Consider the following 8,390-nt stretch of genomic DNA (forward strand, 5'->3'; position numbering starts at 1 on the left):
TGATTTGAGAATAATTGGTATGCTAAATTTGTTATCTAAAAATGCTTAATTGGTAGAAAATGGGGTGAACCCTCGCTGGAATTAGGGGTTTAGGGTTCATGTGAGATTGGGATTGAAAACATGGATGAGTTTGTGATTGGTGCAATGTTTTTCATGGAATCGACGTTGGCATGATTAGGTTAGGAAATATGGAAGTTGTGTGCACTTAAAAGCCTGTTAGTTTGAGTGTGGATTGAATTGGCAGTGTTTGTGAATCATTATTGATGCGGGAAAATGTGGCAGAACCCAAAATGGGTATGAACCGCCTGGCGGCACCAAGAATGCCGCCAGGCGGCACATCAGAGCAGAGAGTAAATTATGGTGTTTTCTGCGAATTGTGCTCTTGGGATATCGCGGGTATTTTTGTGCGAATTTGGATTAGTGGACAATGTTTTCCTCTTTAGAATTGGGTAATGGTGGACAATTTAGCATGTGTGAGCACCAAGGATCATTGTGTGTTATAACTTGGGTGTAAACAATAAGTTGAGAAGGGTACTGTAAACTGTAAAATTGTGTTGGGCAAAATGGAAGGGTTACAACATTGATATTGTGTGAATTGTCTAAATTGGTGGGTAAAGTAAAGTATGTTAAGAGAGGAACTTACTTGGGTTGGGCATGAAATAACTGTATAAATATGTAGTGATGGTTGCCGTATTATGTTCTAAGTGCTTTAATAGATGTGTGAATGATGTATCGCAAGTTTGAGGCCTTAAGACTTGTAAAAAAAATGCCAAAATCAGTAGCATTGCGCTACCGGTATGGCACCTGGCGTCGCGTCGTGAGCTGCCAGGCGGTAGGGTGTAAAACAGTGGCAGTGGCCACTGTCAACGCTAGGCGCCTGGCGGCAGGGTTATGTCCGCCAGGCGGTGATGGAGCTGTGTGATTTTGTTTTCTTCAGCGGCGCCTGGCGGTGGGGGTGTGACCGCCGGGCGATTTTCTGCCAGTATTCGCCTAGCGGTGTCTAGGCGGTGCTAGGCGGTTTTGGTGGCTGTGTAATTGGTTATTGCTTTGATTAGTGGACTTGAAGGACTAAGTTCACTTACCTTTGTGCTTGGGCTTGATGGACTAAGTCCGATAGGGGTCTGGGATGTGCTTGGTGGTGGGACGCATGATGTGCATGGAACTAGTTGGTTCCCATCAGCTACTAATGGGCGATGAGTCCTTAGTATGGTGATTGCATGCGTTGGGCACACGATGGGCAAGGAATAGTTTTATTCCCGTTGGCTACTATCGGGCGAGAAGTCCATAGTATGGTGATTGTGTGCGTGTCAGGGTCCAAGCTAGGAAGGATTGAATGTTTTACTACAGACGAGGAGTCTGTGGGGGTTGGACTATGAGCAGGATTGGCTCGTAGGGTTGGACCACGAAAGGGATAGTTTCGTGGAAGCACATAAAAAGTCCCAAGACCTAGTTTCATGCATATGACTCATGAAGGAATATGAGATCAGGGGTGGATAATTTGAAGTTAACACATATCAGTAAATTTACTTCTTGGGATGGGTATCATATTTAATTTGTATTTATATATGCATAGCTCACCCTATCTGTATGTGTGTGGCGATGATCAGATAATTTATTATCCGGGAGCAGATGATTTGACAGGTGAGCCAGGAGACGCTTGAGACTGGAGTACGGGATTATATGGGCTTTTGAAGACTTGAGTTTTTGATATTTTTATGTTTTGAAAATTAGCCATTTTGGGCTTTTATAGTTGTAATAACTTTGAATTGCGAACATTTACAATGTATTAAACTTTGCGATTTTAATTTTCCTGCGTTTTGGGAACATGTGTTTATAAATGAGCAATTACCAATATTATCGCGTTTATTTCATTTTATTTAATTGTTTATGTTATTTTCAAAGTAATATTCCTTAGGGATGTTACACAGATGCGGGTTATTTATCAGATCCTCATAATGGTTGATCACAAACATGATATTTGTTCACATGTGGTGGCATAGTGATTTCATGGTGATCTGTGAAACAAACAATAACAACAACATCGTCAACTCATGCAGAAATTTTAGCATTACATGAGGCAAGTCGTGAATGTGTTTGGTTAAGGTCTATAATTCAACATGTTCGACAAACTTGTGGTTTATCCTTGGGAAAAATGAAACCAACAACGATATATGAAGACAATAGTGCATGCATTACTCAATTGAAAGAAGAATATATTAAAGGAGACCGAACAAAACATATTCTTCCAAAATTCTTTTTTACTCATGATCTTCAAAGAAATGGTGATGTAGAGATCCAAAAGATTCGCTCATGTGAAAATCTAGTAGATTTATTTACAAGATCTTTGCCAAGGAGAACTTTTGAGCAATTGGTTCACAAGATTGGACTTCGCCATCTTAATGATGTAAGTTTACATGAGGGGGAGAAATAGAAGATGCAAAGAACAATATTATATAGAATGATGTACTCTTTTTCCTTCACTAGGTTTTTATCCCAAAGGGTTTTTCCTAGTAAGGTTTTAACGAGACACATTCTTTTATCAATGGACACCCAAGGGGGAGTGTTATGAATTAATGGTCGTCCATTGATTTATACAATTACTCATATGATTGATAATCATATTATTCATTACTCTTTATGTAATATTTTTTTTTATTTACTATTTGATTTTATATCCTTTATGGGTTAGCGTGTTGTATCTATAAATATGACTCGTCCTATCAGTAATAAAATATACATACAAACAGAAGTTACTTCCTACTCTCTTATTCTTTATTCTTCCTCTCCTTTGTCTCTCTTATTACCTTTATTTTATAACACCTACATAATTATAATTAGAAACAGCTAACCATTATAATAAAAAATGGTGAAGAAAATAATAAGGAAATATTGTTGGTGGATGTGTTAACTCACGTGTGATCAACTCAAATCCTTTAACCTAAGTTTGGTTTAAGTAAGTAAAATTCAATTTGATTCATATTTAAAAAAAAAAATTAATCCAATCCCGTTTAAACTGTGGTCAGTTACATTGACCCATAAATGTAAACTCAATGTGACAGTTCAATGATGATAAAAATATATTTATTTTAAAAAATAAACTATATTTATCTAAAATGAAATGTATATTTACATCTACAAAACTTAAAATATTTATAGGTCAACCTAAATCCTTCAACGGATAACATGTGAATTAAACCCAAATCCGGGTTTGGTCCAATCAACCCAAAACATCCTTAGAAGTTACAAGTGCGTCATAGGTTTGGCCCGTCATTATTGTGTCATAAGAAAATGTAGTAAAAGTGGGCACCTGTCTGGGACATGCTGGGAAGAAAAACAATGTTCTATAGTGTGTTGTTATTTGCTGTGCTCTATGCTATCCTTAAAACGCCAAAACCGCTTTCCTTCTGAAGGTTAGATGTCGGCAATACAACTTATTTTTATTTTTTAAATTTGAAACAAAAGAATATATATATATAATTTTAGTCTTTTGAACTTACCGGTAAAGAATTAAAAACAATTGTAAAAAATCATTTTAATCTTTTCACCATAAGAAAATTTTCCGAGAACAATCCATTTTAGTTATTAAAAATTTAGATACTAATTTACAAAATAAAAAATTATAAGTTACTAAAATAGTTATTATTATAAATAAAAAATTATAATTGACATCTAAATTTAGTTACCAAGATTTTGACTACCAAAAAAATTAATTTATAAATGGGTCATTAAACATTATTTTTATTAATATCTTTGTTATTAAAGGAATTAATTTTTAAATTAGTCTTTAATTAATTAATTATCAATATAGCGATTAATCATAATTTTTTATTCATAATAGTGACTATTTTAGAAATCAATAATTTTTTATTTTATAAATTATTATCTAAATAAGTCACTATATTAACTAACAATTTTAGGTCACTAAAATTGATTATTATTTAAATTTTTTTTAGTGTTTAAAGAATAGAAATGCATTTCTTTTAATTTGAGAGTTTATATATCTTTTAATATGTTCTTTTGAATATATTTTTATTTTTATTTGAAATTTCTTACATATTATTAAATTTTGAATTTTATTGTTTATTTAATTAATTGTATTTGTGATCTTATAATTTTGGGTTGAATATGTTTTTAGTTTTTGAACTTTGATCCAAAATTGAAATTTTTTTCTATATGAAACTTTTATATATTTAATGGATATTGTCATTTTAACTCAATTACGTTAAATATTTCTTATGTGTCAAACGTGTTTCATGCTACCATTAGAAAATGTGTTTAACAAGTCAAACAAATTTAAAATAATTGAATTAAAATGTTTATATTTATTTAATTAAAATATTTATATTTATTTATTTTTTAAGTGTTGGGACCAAAATATATAAAAATTTCAAACATTGATGAATTTTAATTTCTCATTAAAATTTAAAGAATAAAAACATACTTAATTTTATAATTTTTAATAAATTCCAACTAAATATATATAGTGTATTGAAAAAATATCGTTACTAGCAGTTTTACTTTTCTTTTCTAGTAATTTAAACCAGGAGTTTAAGCTCCATGCGCATCCATCTCAACATAATTCAATTATAAATGTGTGAGCTAAATTGGACTATTAAAGTGAGTAAGGTGTTTTAATGTACCTAATAGAATTGAATTAGATAATGTATTAATGAATTTCAAACTTAAGAAATATTATTTTGTCCAATATGTTTTGTTATATGAATATTGTTTATATTATTCATATATACTAAGAACAACATGAGGGTATACCTGCATCTTTTTATTATATGGTCTTATTTATGAATACAAGTGTATGTATTATTATGTTTTGTAATTCTATTTAATATACGAAATAAGATAAATGTTGGTGTAAGGCTGGGTATGTCCCGACCTGATAAGAAGCAAATGGTCGAGTTTATCCTGGTCCGAGTATGGGGCGCCCTCGCGCTCTATCCTAGTTGTTTGGGTACTTCTCCAGCACAACACAGAGGGCCCAATAAGTGTGATGGCCGGGTACATTCCAGTCTTTTTTGCCGTATACATCCCGGCCCAATGGAGTGACAGACGGAAAATGGGATTATGGCACATGGGTGCAGAAGAGAAGCGTGCAATCTCAGCTAAAAAGGGAAGGAGTTGATATTAGGAGAAGTACAGACGGGCAAACCCCAAAAAGGAAGGAGTTGATATTTGGCGAAGTACAGACGGACAAACCCCAAAAAGGAAAGAGTTTATCTTTGACAAAAGTACAGACGAACAAATCTTAGAATGGAAAGAGCTAATCTTTGACAAAAGTACAGATGAATAAATCTCAGAATGGAAAGAGCTGATCTTTAACAAAAGTACAAACGAACTAATCTCAGAATGGAAAGAGCTGATCTTTGACAAAAGTACAAACGAAAAAATCTTAGAATGGAAAAAGCTGATCTTTAACAAAGGCACAGACGAACAATCTCGTTCAAAAGGAAAGAGTTGATCTCTAACAAAATGCAGACACACAATCTCAGTCAATAAAGAAAGAACTAATGCGTACAACCTTAATCGGAAAGGGAAAGAATTGATCCTCGAATACAAACGGCCCACAAATAATAATAACAAGTCTGTTAAGAAATTAGTATAAATTAAGGCCTAGTGAACACGTAAATGTATGCTTTTCTCATATCGAATCACTATTTGACTTGAGTGTCGGAGTGCCTGCAGGTACCCCCGCCCTTGGAGTGCAGACGGTAGGGATATCCAGGAGGAGTCCAGAGAGGAACAAAAGGAGGTTCAACATAGAAGGTTCTTGAGATCGTCTGGTTCCGCACTAAAATAGTATCGATCAGGTACAATAAATAAATAAATACATTATTTATAATATTATATTATATTATATTGAAGATGTATCATAAAAAAATAATTATATAATAAAAAATTATTTAAAATAAAATATAAAAAACAATTTATAAGCACTAAATGGACAAATATTATATATATATATATATAAAGATATAAATATTATTAATATTTGCATTATAAATACGAATGTTATCTGTAAGACCCATTTTTTCTACTCTTAATGTTTAAGGGTCTAGTCTTATCTGTTAGGCCTAAGGCCAGCCCATAGGGTGCCCCAAAACCCCTACACCAGCCTTAACCCTCTCATTTTGCCAATTTTTAGAAAACAACTTTCCTCCTCCCTCTTAGAACTGCCTACGTGAGCTCTGCTCGAGTTTGGCTTCCATTCTTCGTTGAGTTAGAAGAACTCCATTTTATTTCCCGTAAGGTGGTTCTCAACCCATACCCTTTCTTTTCTAAGCTTTGTTTTCATGGTTCCAATAGAGGTTCACTTTGATAACCTCGTATTCAATTTGTGCCAATGTTTCTAGCTCTCGAATCTGCTCCTGGAGCTATAGTGCTCGTTGGCTTAGGTATCGGTGTCTTTGGCTAGCATTTTCCAAGTAAGGGAAGTTAGGGTTTATCTATTTTTACATTATTTTTCCTGATTGGATCCATTTCCATTATGGGTGCCTGGTATGTACTATTGAACGTGTGATAATATGCTATTTGTGCTTATGGTATTGTTGGAATCTAGTGTGGCACACATGAGAGCAGTGGGTTTTGCTGAACTCGCCGAGACGAGCGGGTTGGTCGCTCAAAATGAAAGCTCTTGCTTGAGCGACAACAACAGCAACTCACCCCCTCTCTATTTCGAGGGCTCGCTTAAACGAAGGTCACTCGCTTGAGCGAGAGTAGTCTTGCCTGAGCAAGATAGGCTAGCTTGAGCGAGACCCCGACGTGCCCTCTGTTTGTAGTCTCGACCAGGCAAGAGCAGGTAGCTTAAGCGAGGGGTTCCTCTCGCCTGAGTGAGAGCTCTTTAGCCTGAGCAAGATTGACAAGGTTAAGTTTATATGTGTGTGTTTCACATGATTGGATGATTTGTGCTTTAAACAGTTCAAGTTCTGAGGCTATGTATGCTCATTATGATATATTGGGATTGGAATTGATGAGCTTGGTGTGATTATGCATATGAAACATGGTTGGATGGTTGGTTATATATATTGGCATAAGATTGGTAGGCATGATAACTCTATGGTTGGTTGGTGAAGTATGGCTATGGTATGAGTTGACGTAATTCCATGAATCTTTTGGTAAGATTCATGGTGGTGCCTTGTGTAATGGATGTAATTCCATGACCCTCTTGGTGAGAGCTCATGGTGGTGCCTCATGTAATGGACGTAATTCCATGACCCTCTTGGTGAGAGCTCATGGTGGTGCCTCATGTAATGGACGTAATTCCATGACCCTCTTGGTGAGAGCTCATGGTGGTGCCTCATGTAATGGACATAATTCCATGACCCTCTTAGTGAGAGCTCATGGTGGTGCCTCTAGTAATGGACGTAATTCCACAAACTTCTTAGTAAGGTTTCGTGGTGGTGCCTCAGTATATAATTAAGTAAGGATTCAAGTAAGGATTTGCATCCTGAAGCTCTAAAGAGTCATTTAGTCTCACATAGAGCGTACTGACTCAAGTGGTGAGAGTAGCAAGAGGCCCTAGTCTTTGGCAGGATAATGGTCTTAGATGTTTGAAGGCTAACCTTGTGCGTGGTAGTGTGAAATCCATTGGTAATGGCTCTGCAGAGTAGTAGAGGCCACCATAAGTGCAAACATCTAGTGAATCCAACTGATTATATGTATCTGGATAATTGAGTCTTAGAGTCTTGCCATTTGCTATCACATGCTTGGTTTATTCATATATCTTTGACTTTTAAATTGCATGCTCAATTGTATGATAAAACCTTTTTACTCTAGCTTACCCTTTTTGTTTGCTTGTGTTTTGTGTGTGGTTTTCTCCTTTTTGATGATCATCAATTTATTGATGTGAGGAGATGTGGGAACCCCTAGTGGTCATCAGAGTGATGGAAACTCCGCTGCGAAGCTAATCTTGGGTTGGATCCCCTTACTCTGAGTACTCTTTTAAGGCATTGTGGCCTATGTACTATTTTTCTCTATGCACATTTATTTTGGATACTGTTAAACTTTTATTCGCTTTTGTTAATGGCATCGTGGTATGCCTTAGTTTTTCTCTCCATGTATTTTGGATAATTGTAAGGTGTAACGTCCCTACTGAAAATTAGTTAATTAAAATAAATAAATAAGAAAAGAAGATCAAACGACAAACTTTTATTATTTCCAAACATGGGAAAATTTAAAACATTATTCGGCGCACCAAAAATTTAAAATAAAGCTAAACAATAATGTTATTACAAGTTCCAAAAGATCCGACAAAATAGTGGAAAACATAATTAAAATATCTTAGTCAAAGTCCCATGTTATCTCTCTCTCCGTAGCTATGCGTCAACAGTATCACCTGGAATATCATCTACTCCCACGTGACAAGTCACACGATCATC

Source organism: Vigna unguiculata, chromosome 11 (assembly GCF_037176805.1).
Source record: "Vigna unguiculata cultivar grain cowpea cultivar isolate G323 ecotype 2 chromosome 11, ASM3717680v1, whole genome shotgun sequence".
NCBI classification, from domain to species: Eukaryota; Viridiplantae; Streptophyta; class Magnoliopsida; order Fabales; family Fabaceae; genus Vigna; species Vigna unguiculata.